The sequence below is a fragment of the Pinus tabuliformis genome, chromosome 3_2 (assembly GCF_031772625.1).
Source record: "Pinus tabuliformis cultivar Carrire ecotype Pingquan chromosome 3_2, CPIR1, whole genome shotgun sequence".
Lineage (NCBI taxonomy): Eukaryota > Viridiplantae > Streptophyta > Pinopsida > Pinales > Pinaceae > Pinus > Pinus tabuliformis.
In genome coordinates, this window is record NC_142302.1 from 111,375,595 (window position 1) to 111,394,123 (window position 18,529).

Below are 18,529 nucleotides of genomic sequence, written 5' to 3' on the forward strand. Positions count from 1 at the left end.
AGAGTACAGCAGATACCATATTCATGTACTCAATGAGCTGAAAGCCGAACATCTCAGTGGAAATGATATTCTAGGGATTTGGGACTCCAATTTGCCCATTTTCAATCTTCCTCAAGTCAATGTCCTCCCAGATTTAATCCATCAATGCAGTGCCAACTATGACCCATGTCAGAGAGCTGTCCTCAGTCCCTCAGGCTCAGTTTTGTTCCATGTCACCCCTGAGGCTATAAATCAAATGCTGCACTTTCACACTACAAAGCCATTGACTCCTCTATCTATGATGGACTTGATAAAGCAAGGAGGCAAGTTGTCCAGTGCCCAAATCATAGAGATTAATCAACTATTCATTCAATCAGGCTCTCAAACTGTGAGGACTCCTCCTATTGGAAATGTATATCTCAATGAGTTGGGTAAAATTCTTGTGGATATGATCAGTTATGTCCTGGGATACAGATCATCTGAGGATGTTGATGAAACCATTCTGGCCATGATGTTTGTCTTCTCCCCTGGAAAGCCTCCTTCTGTTCACTATGATTATGCTGCATACATTGCCAATAAAATTCATGAGCAATTGATGAATTTAGAGAGGGAAAGGATATTTAGATACACTTCTTACATCTATCACTTGTTCCTATTTTATCAGCCTGATAGCTTCCCTATTACTCTCAAGAAGTGTGATGCTCAGGGAAACCAAAGGTCTGTGGTATTTTGGTCTTCAATCTTTCATCACATATCTTTTTCACCATATAGCTACTGTGAATTCATAGACCTTTTTATCCATCCAGCCATGTCCTTGTTGTTGAGTTCCCCTCCTCCAAGATTGACAGATGAGATGCAAAGAATCCTCCAGCTCTCAAAGGCCTACAGCATTGGGGATTGGTACTTTTACCAACACCATACAGTGATCAGAATATATGGTTGTGAGTTAGCCCCATATAGGCTACCAAGATATGTCCCTATGAGACTCTTTGCCTTAGAGTATTTCAGACAATTTGGAAATGCAGACATGGTCCATTTCCACAACAAAAATAAGAAGGTACAACTCAAAGTCAGAAACCAGCTAGGCCCATTTATTTATAATAAAAGAGAAGAGGCATGGCAAGAAGCAGATAAGATCCTGCAACGCCTCGGGTTGCAAACCAGTTTCCTCTGGATACCCTATGATCCCAATCATTTCATTAGTCTTAGAAGGGTCAAATATAAGCTGGCTAGCTATGATCATGTCAGGTTGCCTCATATTAAAAGATATGCAAATCTGTTAAAATGGAAAGAGGGCACCTTAGAAGAGGCAAGTTCTAAAGAGGAAATAGCACAAAAAGAAGCAAAGAAACTTGAGAAGGAAGCTGACTTGGAATATTGTGGACAGGTTTCTTCTTCTTATCATACTCAACTTGGAGCAGCTGCCTCATCTTCTATAGCTCCCCAGCAAGCAACTCAAACTATTCCTCAAGCAGCTAACACAGATAAGGGAAAAGAAATGGAGCAGGAGCAGACACTCCCAACAACAGAACAATAAGAGGAAATGGCTGAGGCCCCTGTATCCACAGAGCAACAGGCTCAAGAAAGTGTGCCTCCAACTTAGGAAACAAAAATGGATACCTCGGTACTTCAAACCCCAATAAATGAAGAGAGAACTAGGAAGAGGGACAGACAGCAAGAAACCCCCCTCACTACATCAGCAAGTCAACAAGGGGAGAAAAGGCAAAGATTAAACCCTTTTTCTGAAGAAGAGATGCCTATTGGACCATCCATGGGTATGGGTCCCCTTAGTATGGAAGCATCAGCCAGTTCCTTCTAGCAGGAACAAGAGAGACCGCTTGGAGGAGAGGTCAGTTCCTCAAGCCAACAAAGAAGAGCAGAGTTTGGAATCAAGAAACAATTTATGGATATAAAAGCTAGGAATGAGCCATTCAGAATCCAGCTTTATAATCATTTGCTCAAGATGGCTCCCACCAATCAACAGAGGCTCATGTCAGCATATGACATTGCAGAGGGGAAGATGACTATGAGCCATTTCATGCCTATCTTGCTACAGCCACAGTCAGCTGCAGATTACATCAGAACCAATGTAGAGGTATTTGCAAAGGACATCCACCCAATCGACCAAATAGAGCTACATAAGCAAATGGGTGAGATGGTCTACTCTACTCTTACAGATAAAACATTTCTAGCACACAATCTACAAAATTCTCTCCATAATACTACTGCCCAACTAGAATTGGAGAAAGCTTCTTCTCAAGCCAAAGACAACAGGATTAGGTCTTTGGAAGATATCATTATAGAGCTTGGGCATGACCCAAGTGATCCCAAAGCTGTGCAGGCACTAATGAAGAAAAAAGATGAAGATATATAAGCTTTGAGGAAGATGGTCAAACTTCCAGCAACCCTTCACCCCCAAACAGAAGATGTTGCTCAGCAGAGAAAGGATCAAGATGTAGTGGCCATGCTGTGGACACTACACAAACAACTGGTAGAAACAGAAGGACGATTGATAGCAACAGAGGGTGCATTACAGGCAGCCCTGAAACAAAAAGGAGGAGAGCAGATATCTCAACCCCCTCAGCCAGTGATTAACCTTGAGGAGCCTCCTCAAATTATAACTCCTCCCACAGGACAAACACCAGAGGCAGGCCCTTCAGCAGCAACACCAACAACAAAATCAGGACAGACACCCAGCCTTGATATGCAAAATATGATGAAAGAACTTCAAGCTTTGGAGGCTCAGATGGCAGAATTAAATGAGGCCAAGGAAAAATTGGCTACACTTAATGAAAAATATGATAAATCAAAGCAAAGTGTAGCTGAGAAAACAAGAGAGGTAAGGGCTCTTGAGAAGAAAATAAAAGAACTAGAGAAAGAGCTCTCTCTTGATAAAGTTGTGGCTGAAATCAAGAAAGTCCGATGGGCCAATATTGGTCAGTCTATAACAGATCAATGGTAATATATTGAAACCATCCATGAGCATATAGATCTCATAGGCAGGGCCCAAAAAGAAAGTCAAAGAGCAAGGGCATCTCTAGGCAATATGCCTGAGATAGCCAATAGGATGATCAATGTCCTTAACAATCGCACAGGCCCCCAGCTGGCAGCAATGGGTATCTCTAACAGAACTGATACCATTTTACTAGTAAAAAGGGTGCTCACTTTGAGAAATCATGTGCAGACATTGGATATAAGGTGCCAAGAAATGCAGACAGAGGTGAACAAATTCATGGAGAAATTTACAGCATTGCATAACAGAGGCTTTCCCAGCTTACTAACCAGTGCAGGAAGGTTACTATCTCATGAAAACTATGCCAAGAGGGTAAATACATATGCTACAAATCAGATGACTGCAGCATCAAGTGCCCCAGAGGAAACAGGGCCTGCATCTGGGCAGAGTCTCTATGACAAAATAGAGAATTTGTTTTTCATCATGCATGAGATTAGACATCTGTTTGAAGTGCCTCCAAATTACTACAAATATACTGAGGCAGATGAAACCTTAGGCATAATTTTGAGACATCAGTTGCCTACTTAGGAATGGTGGACATGCATGATACAAACATTGCTGTGAACAAACAGATTTTTCATCAAATTTTTGTACATCAATTATAAGTCATCATGTTCAGAAAATTGATATATTCATTATGACCAGAGAGGAGTGGACAGAGCCAACTCAGCGAACAAATTTGGCCACTAAAGCAACACCAACAGATGCAGATGACGGGGCTGAGATAGCTGCAGCACGACAAAGCAATAAAGGGCTTATTACTCACAATCAATACGAAGCACCCGGCAAACCCAGTTACCCCAAAAGTCAAGAATTTCTGACAAACAACAAGCAGCTGTTGTATATTCATTTAAAGTAGCTTTTAGTTTTGTAAGAAATATCTTAAGAAAGTTGGTAAGAGTAGTTATTGTGCAATAACTCACTGTTGAGATATTTCTGTGATATTTTGTATATATGCACCCCCGCATAGCTTATTGGGGGTTGTTGTTACTCATTTGTTCAAGAGAACTCGGCTGTATATCCTCTGAAAGATATAATACAAAGGAGCTGTTGGTTTCCAAAGGAATGAGTTTGCCTTGGACCTAATGTGATGAAACTATTGACTGCTGTAGGATTCTAGTGTTATGGCGTGATACAATAAGTGTTTTCTACCCGTATTTCTATTTCATTTTTTACTTAAGCTGTCTATGATGTATGGTGATTAATCTTAGTAGAAAGGTAAAAGACTAGTTCAGGATTTGTCCATTAAAGACACCCTAAACTCAATCCTTACTACTAAATATGTTTTCTTCAGGGTTAGCTGCAACTATGGAATTCTTAAATGCTCCTATTTGCTCTAATCGCATGATAAGTCTTTATTCAGTAGTTCTCTTTTGCTGCTGAGTAGGATTGGTTCTTCATTTCGTGTTGCACTGTGAAAGAACTCTTGATTGCCTTTCCTGGTGTAATTTATACTGTCTCTTTTCTAAAAATCAAAGTTTGTATCATGAATACCCATCTAGCCTTGCAGTGAACCTCTCTTTATCACAAACATCAAATCCTATTCATTTTTGGACTCCACATGCCCAATTGACCGAACTTTCTTTGATGCTTGCATGCCCTTCTTTGAAAAATAGCCGACAACCAAATTTCAAACAAAACTCTCACCTCATAACTAGCCTAAAATCTTCAAAAAACAAAGTTAAAAGTAAAAGAGAGAGCCCTCTCTGATTACAGGTAGGCTAGAACCTGTAATCCAAAGCTTGGTTAGTGGTTACCCCGGCCGTATTCCCTCAGGAGTCAAAGGGAACAACCTGGGTGTTAACATAAATGGCGACTCCACTGGGGAGCTGAATGAAGTTCATAAACCCTTGTATGATTCTTAATACTGTAAACAAAGCCTGAGTGACAGCCAGACAGCCTTAGAAGTTGCCTATGCTTTGCATTCTCAGGAGTATATAAAATTTGCCTCAGTCAATCTTTATTCAGTCTTAAGTTCCATACAGTTGTGCTATACTTGATCAATCCTTGTCAAACATCAATACTTCGTAGAAAATTCTCCTAAAGAAAATCACAGAAACTGGCTCCTAAGAAGAAAACTCGTTATACAAGATCTAACCCAGATCCAGATCCAGATCCATCACCTGAGTTCCAAAACCCAAACTTGATTCCAAGAATCCTTAAGAAACACAAATCAGAAGGGAATTTATCAGATTCAAGTTCTGAAGCAGGATTTCAAACTAATATTCCAACCCCTACTAAGGTTTCTCTACATCCTCATACCACCGTTCCACAATCTCCTAGTTCTTCATCCACTTCACAAGGTGTCCTTTCAACCCCTTCATCAACTGCACATACCCTTCTCATCCCCTTTCCTCCCCTTGTCCCATTTGTTCCTGTTATCCCTATTGTCCCACCAAACATGGCTAATAGATATGCTCCACTGCAGTTACCTGCCAATCCAGGGCCTATGCCTCAAGATTATCAAACCAAAATATCATATTTTGATGGTACTGGCTCTCATTCAGCCCTTCAACATACTAAGAAAATGCAGGATTATTTTGAAAATTATGAGATAGATGATGATGGGGTTAGAATGAAAATTTTTGTGCAAAGCCTAACAGGAGATGTAAGATCATGGTTTAGGTCACTCCCAGCAAACTCCATAGTTGACCCCGAAGCCCTGTATCAAACCTTTATCAACAAATGGGAGAAGAAAAAGGATCCACTTCATATTTTATCTGATACAATACTATCAAAAGAGGTCCCCAAGAAACTGTCTTGGACTATTGTGCTCGGTTCAACAATGTGTACAATGCTATTCCCCAAAATCTGAGACCCCCACCTGATCTGGCTCTATACACCTTTCCTGATGGGTTTGATTCAGATATGGCATACCAATTGAGAGAAAGAGCTCCCCGAACTTTAGCTGAGATGCAAGACATAGCAGTTAGTGTAGAAGCCAACCTGATAGCTAAGAGAAATAGGACCCGAACTGAAAGAAAGACTACCTTCAAAGAGGAGCCTTCAGGCTGGGATAAAAAAATAGATGCAATAATCACTGGTATGCACATATTAGGTGACAGAGTAGAATCAGTTTAGAGGAAATCATCATGTGAGGCACCAAAGAATAATCCTATCAGGAATCCCAATTTTAGAAGAAATCAAAATCCTAATGTTGGCAAGGCCAGCTCTGAACCAGAGATTAGACCTCCGTTCCAAGAAAACTATGCTGAAGCATCCACTTCGAATGAACAGATAGATGATACCCACATTAATTTGATGGGTCTGAACGATGATCAGCAAGTGTTTCTGAGTCAAGAAGATCATGAGGATGATGATATTAATCAGTTCCAAACCAAATCAGGTGAATCATTTGATTTCAAACAAGGCTATGACACAGCTGTTTTTGAAGTTCATAAGCAATACAAATTGAGAAGCAGAACTATAAATGTGACACAGCCTGAGAAAACAAAGGATACCCCACTGCCTAAGAAGGTTATTGTCACAGAGCCAATTGACAAAACTGATGCAATTACAAATGAAGTAACAGTTGAATGGGTAACTGAAGAATTTCCCTCAAATCAACAACCATTGGCTACACCGCCTTTACAGCACAATCCAAGCAACACTTTTCAAAACATGAGCAAAAAGGACAAACCTCAAGATCAGATTGAAAGTCAAGAAGAAGCCTCTAAAAACTCAATTGAGAAAGAAAAAGTTGTTAACCAGAACACCAAGATCCAATTTGAAAAACCTTTTGACTTAGAAGCTGAAATTGGTAAATTAAAGATAGCCATTCCTCTTTTAGAGCTAGCCAAACATAGCATTTACAAGCAACAAATCAAGAAGTCCCTTCAACTGACCCATAATAAGGATGATGTCAATGTGTTGGATGATACCCCAGAATTACTTTTCGGTCCAGAAGTTGATGGAAAGACAGGAAGTACTGGAATCTTACCTTTTTATGTCAGCTTGCATATTCATGATAAGAGATTACACAATGCAATGTTTGATTCAGGCGCCTCTCATAACCTTATGCCTAATTCAGTAATGGAGAGATTGAATCTAGACATCACAAGACCATATAAGGACCTATTTTCATTTGACTCCAGCCAAGTTAAGTGTTTAGGCTTGATAAAAGATCTATGTGTTTCCCTTGTCCAGTACCCAAATAAAACAATCTTAATGGATGTTGTAGTTGCTGATATCCCACCTAAATATGGAATGCTGTTATCAAGATCATGGGGAGCCAAACTCCAAGGTTCCCTACAATTAGATATGTCATATGCCACCATCTCTGTCTTTGGGCAACCAAAGAGGCTATACAGAGAATCACTCATGAAATACATGGTGAGCAGTGAAGAAAAACCTCAAAATTTCCCTATTTATGCAGTCCATTTAGACATGGATTCCTTCATCCTGTTCAATGATGATATAAGTCCAATAAGTGATGACAAATCTGTCATACTTGAACAAGATCTGCATATGAGTGAGCAATCAAGTTCCCAAGAAATCAAGGTTGAGCAATCAATTGATGAGACCGTTCTAGAAGACAAACCAGATGAAAAACAAGATCTCCGGCTTATAATCCCAAGTCATAGAGAGGCTGTTAAACCTCCCCTAAATCAAGAAATCCTTTGGTTTCTTGAGTTTGATGGATCAGTCAACAAATTAGGGGCAGGTGCTGGAGTATGGATTCATAACAAACAAAGCAATCATGCAGAAGGTCGAGCCTATAGGCTTAATTTCAGATGTACTAATAATATGGGAGAGTATGAGGCTCTTCTGCTAGGCCTCAAACTGGTAAGATCCTTACAGGCCACAAAAGTTTCAATCCTGGGAGACTCAGACCTCATTATTCAACAAGTGAAAGGCAATTTTGTCACCAATGACAAAAGACTAAGATCATACAGGTCTGTTGCTATTGAAATACTCAAAGCTTTCACTGAATTTCAAATGACCAAAATATCTAGAACCCACAACCTTCACGCACATAGTTCAGCTACATTTTCCAGTACATGCAAATTTCCTTTTGCACCCAACAATTGTTTCACAGCTGAGATAAAACACAGACCTTCTATCCCAAACAATGTTAAATATTGGCAAGTATTTGAGGATGACACACAGATAAATAGTTTCTTGACCTTGCAGCATGAATTTTCAGGTTTTAACATTGATGTTGATTCTGTAAAAGACACACAACCATTAAGTGAACAGGACCAAACAACTATATCGCCCAAAACAGCAAATCAAATACTTTGTCCAGCAACCTTTGACAAGAAAAATATACAAGAACTTAAACAATTGCATTTTGATGAAATAGCTGGTGCAGAGGCTGAAGTCATACAACTAAAAGACAATTTTCTACCAACAGACCTGACTCCTTTGGAGGACATTTTTGACTCAAATGATGTTCCTAGAAAACCAAAAATGCAACCCCTTAATGCTGCCATTGAAGAATGCAACATTGGAACTACTGAAAAACCCAAGATAATAAAATTGTCTGCATATTTACCTCCTCACCAGAAGCCCAAATACATTGACCTCTTTAAAGAGTTCCAAGATGTGTTTGCATGGAGTTATGAGGATTTGAAATCCTATGAAACTTCTGTTATTCAACACACCATCCCTCTCAAGCCTAATCAAAAGCCATTCAAGCAAAAATTAAGAAGAATCAATCCTATGCTTCTCCCTTCAATTGAGAAAGAGGTACAAAAAATGTTTAAAGCTGGTATCATAGCACCCATCAGGTTTTCAGACTGGATTTCAAACTTGGTCCCCACAAGAAAGAAAACTGGTGAGATTAGGCTTTGTGTTGATCTAAGGAATTTGAATCAAGTGTCCCTCAAAGACAATTATCCCTTGTCCAAAATGGATCACATTCTCCAAAGAGTGGTGGGGGCTTCAAGAATCTCATTACTTGATGGATTTTCAGGCTTTAATCAGATCCTAGTCCACCCTGATGATCAAGATAAAATAGCATTCACAACCCCATGGGGAACTTTCAAGTATGTCAAAATGCCTTTTGGGTTGAAAAATGCAGGAGCTACATTTCAGAGAGCAATGGATATTTCTTTTGCTAAAGAGATTCGGGACTTCCTTGTTATTTACTTAGATGAACTCACACCTTTCTCAAAGTCTGACCAAGAACATCTGAAACACTTGAGACAAATATTCATAACATGTAGGAAATATGGGATTTCCTTAAATCCCAAGAAGTCTCTATTCGGTTTGGAAGAAGGTAAGCTATTGGGTCATATCATTTCAAAGGATGGCATTAGAATTGATCCAGACAGAATACAGGCCATCTTGCAAATGCCCCATCCAAGAAACATTAAAGAATTACAAGCCTTCTTGGGAAAGATCAACTTTTTAAGGAGATTCATCCCAAACTTAGCAGAATTGATCAGATTACTAAACAACATGCTAAAAAGGGATTCTAAGGTGAAGTGGACAGTAGAAGCAAATCAAGCTTTTGAAGGTATTAAATTGGCCCTTACCCAAACCCTAGTCTTAACAAATCCTCAATTTGACAGAGAATTTACCGTTTTCTCTTTTACCTCCCAACATACCATTGCTGCTGTCTTATTGCAGAAAGATGATCAAGGGAATGAAAAACCTATTGCTTTCTTTAGTAGAGCCCTTAGAGATGCACCTCTGAAATATCAGATCATGGAAAAGCAAGCTTATGCTTTGGTTAAAGCTATCAAAGACTTTAGGATTTACATCCTATACTCCCATGTTATTGCTTATGTACCAAATCCCATTGTGAAAGACATACTGACTCAAGAAAGCTTAGAGGGAAGAAGAGGAAAATGGATTGCTAACATTTTGGAATTTGACATTGAAATCAGACCTACAAAACTAATAAAGGGGCAAGGTTTGGCTAAATTGATGTCTGAAGCAAACTTCCAAGCCTTGGATATTAACCAACTGGACAATGAACCGGAGCTGGCGACTCCAAAGATCAGTGCAGCCTTTGAACAATCCCTGTGGTATTCTGATATCTGTTATATATTGCAAAACCTGTGTGCTCCCCCAGGATTGTCCAGAACCAAATCTAGATTTCTAAAAATGAAAGCTTCAAGATTTTGTGTTATAGATGGTAATTTACTATGGAAAAATCATGAAGGTATATTGCTGAATTGTTTGAATATGGATGAGACAAACAATGTTATGAAAGAATTTCATGCATGTGATTGTGGGGGACATTTGTATTGGAAGTCCACTGTGGATAAGATATTAAGGGCAGGTTACTATTGGCCCACTCTGTTCTCTGATGTTAAAAATTTTACCACTTCATGTCACAAGTGTCAAATGTTTGAGGGAAAAAGAAAGCTACTACCACTTCCCTTAAAGCCTATTGCAACAGAAAGGCCCTTTCAGCAATGGGGCTTGGATTTCATTGGGGAAATTCATCCTTCATCTTCAGGCCAACATAAATGGATCCTAACAGCCACAGATTACTTTACTAAATGGATTGAGGCTGTTCCAAGCAGACAAGCAAATGATTCTACTATCATTCAGTTCCTTGAAACTAATATTCTTTCCAGATTTGGTTGTCCTGACAAGATTATAACAGACAATGCTGCTGCCTTCAGATCAAATAAGATGGTGAACTTTTGCCATAAATTCCATATTATTTTGGGCCATTCTACTGCATACTACCCTCAAGGCAACGGTTTAGCTGAATCATCTAATAAAAGTCTTATCAACATCATTAAGAAGATATTGGAAGAGAATAAGAAAAATTGGCATAAGAAGCTTGTAAATGCCTTATGGGCAGACAGGTTAACAACAAAAAGATCTATTGGGGTCAGCCCATATGAGTTGGTTTATGGAATGGAAGCCAAATTCCCTTCAGCATTGGGGGTCCCTGTCATGAAGCTACTTCAAGAAAGTCAGGCTGAACCAAATAACATGCAAAGAAGAATCAACCAGATAATTTGTTTACAGCAAACCAGAGATCAAGTGTACAACAGAGTTCAAGTCCTACCAGAGAAGTTGAAGAAAACTTTTGATAGAAGAACTAAGGCTGAAGATTTCTTTATTGGTGATAAAGTGCTCAAATGGGATTCAAGAAGAGCAGACAAAGGAAAGCATGGAAAATTTGACTCCCTTTGGAGGGGACCCTTTGTAATTCAAGCAGTACAAGGAAATAACACTTATTTCTTGAAGAATTTAGATGAAACTGAAGCTGAAGAGGGCCCTGTGAATGGCTGGATGTTAAAGAATTACTTTGACTACTTTCCATGTATATAACATGGCTTTTCCCTGTACATTATCAGTTGTATATAGTATTTTCTTTCAGCATATAGATACTGCAGCTTCACAAGTTTTGTAAATAAGCAGGAAAAGGCTTTTACTTCAGAAGTTCCTCAATGGTGGAAGATTCCAGTTTTGAAATCCAAGGAGTAAGCTTTCAAGTTTTGATGAGAAGTCAAGAGCCAAGGCATTCTGACCTGCTGTTCTTGGTCTTTCAAGTAGAAACACCATCCCCAAGTGGAGCCACTGTTAGCTACCTATACCAATAGGTTTCATTTTTCATGATTGGCAGGGGAAGTTCCAAATATTCTCTACTTTAGTGATGCAAAGATCTCATATTTTGTGGAAAACACCTATCTACAGTTGTTTGATGTTGTCCTACTTCTGAATGGGTGATCCAACAGTCTAAGCTGGGTCATGCCATATTTCAATTTTTGTTGTAGATTAGAGAAAGAAATCTATCCAAACTATTCAATCTTGGCAGATCAGTAGTTAGGTAGAGAATGAAGGTTCCCAACTACTTAATTTGGGGCCTTGGAAGTAATAAGGCTAGCCTTAGATAGAAAATCAAAAGGAAATGCCAAAAGAAAAGAAAAGGGCACATGAAGGTTTGCAAGTCTAAGTGCACCCTCCCTGAAGTAATAAAAAATGCTAGGCACTAGAATGGGTAGGTAGATGGGGTTGCAGAAGCACGATTTCTTCATATCACTGGCCTAAGCAAAGGAAACACATGGTGGCCAGTGCAGATCTTCCTATTCAGCAATTTTGAAGCATGTCTAACCTCCCAATCATTCCTTATCAAACTCCTTGCTAACATCCCACTATCACCTTGGTTCATGAGAGAAATCAAACTCATTGGTTGATCCTTGTTGTATAGAAGAGCCACATTTCTTGTGTAAAAATCTTTTCATTTTGATCTACTCTCCTAACTAAGTTTGTTCCCTAAAAACTTAGTGTCTGCCTCCTTCTTTCCATATCTCCCATCCAATACTAACTACTAACTCTATCTATACTTAACTCCCTGTGTTCCCCTTTTCTCTGTTATTATATCACTATTGTACATAAAAAACCCCAAAAAATATGTATATATCCCTTCCCCTAGGCAATATAGCCTTATAGTTCTAAAAAGTCGGAGTGCAAAGAAATTAAAGCGCTAAAAGCAAAATAGCGCTAATATGATGTCTTGGGATTAAACCAAGATCCGCTTGGTTTAACAGCCCTAACCCCTTGTTGTGAATAAACAACAATAAACCCATTTTCACCCACAAAACATTGGAAAAACCCAAAAACCCGCCGATGGCTAAAGTCCCGCCCTGGCGCGCATTCCCAGAAAAAATATTTGTTTATTCTCCGCTCCCCGCCGTATTGTCCGATCACCTCCGCTTCCCGTCGACCGTCGGATCTGGGCCCTCCCATCCGACGGCCCACAGCAATATCGGACCACCCTCGATGCCTGTACGTTAGCGCCCGAAATCTGTCAGAGGGTGACATCAGGGCTCGGACACGCGTCAATCCTGGGTTGTATCGGGCGGCCTCCTGCCAAAACCGCGCCCGTACCTTAAGCGGTCCGATATTACCGCTTACCGCCTTACGCTTACCGCTCGCCCAGTCGGCCCTACGTCACCTCCACGCCATGGCCGAGTCAGCACCACATCAGCACCCAACCCGCCATCGCCCCGAGCTGTCTGCCACGTCCCCCGTCCACGTGGACCACTCACAGACAGCCACGTCATCATTCGCTACCATGACCCCTCCTATGACGTCATGCTGACGTCATCCGAGAAAAGTGCGCCAAAGGCCAAATTTCCTATATTTTCGCCCAAATTCACGTTTTTTCGCGTTTTTGTGAAAAAGACTGTTATGCCTCCTGCATGAATTTTTACGTCCTTCTCGCCGCCAACCTGCAACAAATTGATTCAAAGCCGTGGCCGTCCAGAACTCAGCTTGGATAAGCTTCCACTCATCGCGCCGTGACCAGGTATTTACCGTTTCTTCCTGCACCTGGTTTAGTTCGTTCTTCGCTGTAAAAAACGCCCAAAACTGCCATTTTCCCCTGAAACTCAAGCTTTTTGTCTTGCTAGTGATTCAATTCCTCCCAAGACTGACCAATTGTGCCCCTTTTTATACAAGAAATGCCCCGTTTTCAGTGAAAATCCTTTTTACCTCAATTCCCTGCACAAAGCCGCATTTGCCCACATTCCCAAGTAAAAATCTGCTTGAAGAGCACCAAACACATTGAGACACCAGTAGCTCTAAACATTCCACCTCTAAATGCCCCACAAAGAGAGCTAGAATGGCTGCCCCTGGCCGATAGAGACTACCAGATGGCAGAAGTAATCCCAGAGTACAGCAGATACCATATTCATGTACTCAATGAGCTGAAAGCCGAACATCTCAGTGGAAATGATATTCTAGGGATTTGGGACTCCAATTTGCCCATTTTCAATCTTCCTCAAGTCAATGTCCTCCCAGATTTAATCCATCGATGCAGTGCCAACTATGACCCATGTCAGAGAGTTGTCCTCAGTCCCTTAGGCTCAGTTTTGTTCCATGTCACCCCTGAGGCTATAAATCAAATGCTGCACTTTCACACTACAAAGCCATTGACTCCTCTATCTATGATGGACTTGATAAAGCAAGGAGGCAAGCTGTCCAGTGCCCAAATCATAGAGATTAATCAACTATTCATTCAATCAGGCTCTCAAACTGTGAGGACTCCTCCTATTGGAAATGTATATCTCAATGAGTTGGGAAAAATGCTTGTGGATATGATCAGTTATGTCCTGGGATACAGATCATCTGAGGATGTTGATGAAACCATTCTGGCCATGATGTCTGTCTTCTCCCCTGGAAAGCCTCCTTCTGTTCACTATGATTATGCTGCATACATTGCCAATAAAATTCATGAGCAATTGATGAATTTAGATAGGGAAAGGATATTTAGATACACTTCTTACATCTATCACTTGTTCCTATTTTATCAGCCTGATAGCTTCCCTATTACTCTCAAGAAGTGTGATGCTCAGGGAAACCAAAGGTCTGTGGTATTTTGGTCTTCAATCTTTTATCACATATCTTTTTCACCATATAGCTACTGTGAATTCATAGACCTTTTTATCCATCCAGCCATGTCCTTGCTGTTGAGTTCCCCTCCTCCAAGATTGACAGATGAGATGCAAAGAATCCTCCAGCTCTCAAAGGCCTACAGCATTGGGGATTGGTACTTTTACCAACACCATACAGTGATCAGAATATATGGTTGTGAGTTAGCCCCATACAGGCTACCAAGATATGTCCCTATGAGACTCTTTGCCTTAGAGTATTTCATATAATTTGGAAATGCAGACATGGTCCATTTCCACAGCAAAAATAAGAAGGTACAACTCAAAGTCAGAAACCAGCTAGGCCCATTTATTTATAATAAAAGAGAAGAGGCATGGCAAGAAGCAGATAAGATCCTGCAACGCCTCGGGTTGCAAACCAGTTTCCTCTGGATACCCTATGATCCCAATCATTTCATTAGTCTTAGAAGGGTTAAATATAAGTTGGCTAGCTATGATCATGTCAGGTTGCCTCATATTAAAAAATATGAAAATTTGTTAAAATGGAAAGAGGGCACCTTAGAAGAGGCAAGTTCTAAAGAGGAAATAGCACAAAAAGAAGCAAAGAAACTTGAGAAGGAAGCTGACTTGGAATATTGTGGACAGGTTTCTTCTTCTTATCATACTCAACTTGGAGCAGCTGCCTCATCTTCTACAGCTCCCCAGCAAGCAGCTCAAACTATTCCTCAAGCAGCTAGCACAGATAAGGGAAAAGAAATGGAGCAGGATCAGAAACTCCCAACAACAGAACAACAGAAAGAATAGGCAGAACAGCAAGGGGAAATGGCTGAGGCCCCTGTATCCACAGAGAAACAGGCTCAAGAAAATGTGCCTCCAAGGGAGGAAACAACAATGGATACCTCGGTACTTCAAACCCCAATAAATGAAGAGAGAACTAGGAAGAGGGACAGACAGCAAGAAACCCCCCTCACTACATCAGCAAGTCAACAAGGGGAGAAAAGGCAAAGATTAAACCCTTTTTCTGAAGAAGAGATGCCTATTGGACCATCCATGGGTATGGGCCCCCCTAGTATGGAAGCATCAGCCAGTTCCTTCCAGCAGGAACAAGAGAGACAGCTTGGAGGAGAGGTCAGTTCCTCAAGCCAGCAAAGAAGAGCAGAGTCTGGAATCAAGAAACAATTTATGGATATAAAAGCTAGGAATGAGCTAGTCAGAATCCAGCTTTATAATCATTTGCTCAAGATGGCTCCCACCAATCAACAGAGGCTCATGTCAGCATATGACATTGCAGAGGGGAAGATGACTATGAGCCATTTCATGCCTGCGTTGCTGCAGCCACAGTCAGCTGCAGATTACATCAGAACCAACCTAGAGGTATTTGCAAAGGACATCCACCCAATGTACCAAATAGAGCTACATAAGCAAACGGGTGAGATGGTCTACTCTACTCTTGCAGATAAAACATTTCTAGCACACAAACTACAAAATTCTCTCCATAATACTACTGCCCAACTAGAATTGGTGAAAGCTTCTTCTCAAGCCAAAGACAACAGGATTAGGTCTTTGGAAGATATCGTTATAGAGCTTGGGCATGACCCAAGTGATCCCAAAGCTGTGCAGGCACTAATGAAGAAAAAAGATGAAGATATATCAGCTTTGAGGAAGATGGTCAAACTTCCAGCAACCCTTCACCCCCAAACAGAAGATGTTGCTCAGCAGAGAAAGGATCAAGATGTAGTGGCCATGCTGTTGACACTACACAAACAATTGGTAGAAACAGAAGGACGATTGATAGCAACAGAGGGTGCATTACAGGCAGCCCTGAAACAAAAAGGAGGAGAGCAGATATCTCAGCCCCCTCAGCCAGTGATTAACCTTGAGGAGCCTCCTCAAATTATAACTCCTCCCACAGGACAAACACCAGAGGCAGGCCCTTCAGCAGTAGCACCAACAACAACATCAGGACAGACACCCAACCTTGATATGCAAAATATGATGAAAGAACTTCAAGCTCTGGAGGCCCAGATGGTAGAATTAAATGAGGCCAAGGAAAAATTTTCTACACTTAATGAAAAATATGATAAATCAAAGCAAAGTGTAGCTGAGAAAACAAGAGAGGTAAGGGCTCTTGAGAAGAAAATAAAAGAACTGGAGAAAGAGCTCTCTCTTGATAAATTTGTGGCTGAAATCAAGAAAGTCCTATGGGACAATATTGGTCAGTCTATAACAGATCAATGGCAATATATTGAAACCATCCATGAGCATATAGATCTCATAGGCAGGGCCCAAAAAGAAAGTCAAAGAGCAAGGGCATCTCTAGGCAATATGCCTGAGATAGCCAATAGGATGATCAATTTTCTTAATAATCGCACAGGCCCCCAGCTGCCAGCAATGGGTATCTCTAACAGAACTGATACCATTTTACTAGTAAAAAGGGTGCTCACTTTGAGAAATCATGTGCAGACATTGGATAGAAGGTGCCAGGAAATGCAGACAGAGGTCAACAAATTCATAGAGAAATTTACAGCATTGCATAACAGAGGCCTTCCCAGCTTACTAACCAGTGTAGGAAGGTTACTATCTCATGAAAACTATGCCAAGAGGGTAAATACATATGCTACAAATCAGATCACTGCAGCATCAAGTGCCCCAGAGGAAACAGGGCCTGCATCTGGGCAGAGTCTCTATGACAAAATAGAGAATTTGTTTTTCATCATGCATGAGATTAGACATCTGTTTGAAGTGCCTCCAAATTACTACAAATATACTGAGGCAGATGAAACCTTAGGCATAATTTTGAGACATCAGTTGCCTACTCAGGAATGGTGGACAAGCATGATACAGACATTGCTGTGAACAAATAGATTTTTCATCAAATTTTTGAACATCAATTATAAGTCATCATGTTCAGAAAATTGATATATTCATTATGACCGGAGAGGAGTGGACAGAGCCAACTCAGCGAACAAATTTGGCCACTAAAGCAACACTGACAGATGCAGATGACAGGGCTGAGATAGCTGCAGCACGACAAAGCAATAAAGGGCTTATTACTCACAATCAATACGAAGCACCCGGCAGACCCAATTGCCCCAAAAGTCAAGAATTTCTGACAAACAGCAAGCAGTTGTTGTATATTCATTTAAAGTAGCTTTTAATTTTGTAAGAAATATCTTAGAAAGTTGGTAAGAGCAGTTATTGTGCAATAACTCACTGTTGAGATATTTCTGTGATATTTTGTATATATGCACCCCCGCATAGCTTATTGGGGGTTGTTGTTACTCATTTGTTCAAGAGAACTCGGCTGTATATCCTCTGAAAGATATAATACAAAGGAGTTGTTGGTTTCCAAAGGAATGAGTTTGCCTTGGACCTAATGTGATGAAACTATTGACTGCTGCAGGATTCTAGTGTTATGGTGTGATACAATAAGTGTTTTCTACCCGTATTTCTATTTCATTTTTTACTTAAGCTGTCTGTGATGTATGGTGATTAATCTTAGTAGAAAGGTAAAAGACTAGTTCAGGATTTGTCCATTAAAGACACCCTAAACTCAATCCTTACTACTAAATATGTTTTCTTCATGGTTAGCTGCAACTATGGAATTCTTAAATGCTCCTATTTGCTCTAATCGCATGATAAGTCTTTATTCAGTAATTCTCTTTTGCTGCTAAGTAGGATTTGTTCTTCATTTCGTGTTGCACTGTGAAAGAACTCTTGATTGCCTTTCCTGGTGTAATTTATACTGTCTCTTTTCTAAAAATCAAAGTTTGTATCATGAATACCCATCTAGCCTTGTAGTGAACCTCTCTTTATCACAAACATCAAATCCTATTCATTTCTGGACTCCACATGCCCAATGGACTGAACTTTCTTTGATGCTTGCATGCCCTTCTTTGAACAATAGCCGACAACCAAATTTCAAACAAAACTCTCACCTCATAACTAGCCTAAAATCTTCAAAAAACAAATTTAAAACTAAAAGAGAGAGCCCTCTATGATTACAGGTAGGCTAGAACCTGTAATCCAAAGCTTGGTTAGTGGTTACCCCGGCCGTATTCCCTCAGGAGTCAAAGGGAACAACTTGGGTGTTAACAGTTTCAAATACCAAGAACTACCATGGACCAAAGGTAAGTTCTCCAACATATATGCGCTTTTCCTTGCATGAACAACCCAATACTTGGGATCAACACTTCTGATGAGGTACCATGGTCCAAAACCATAGGTT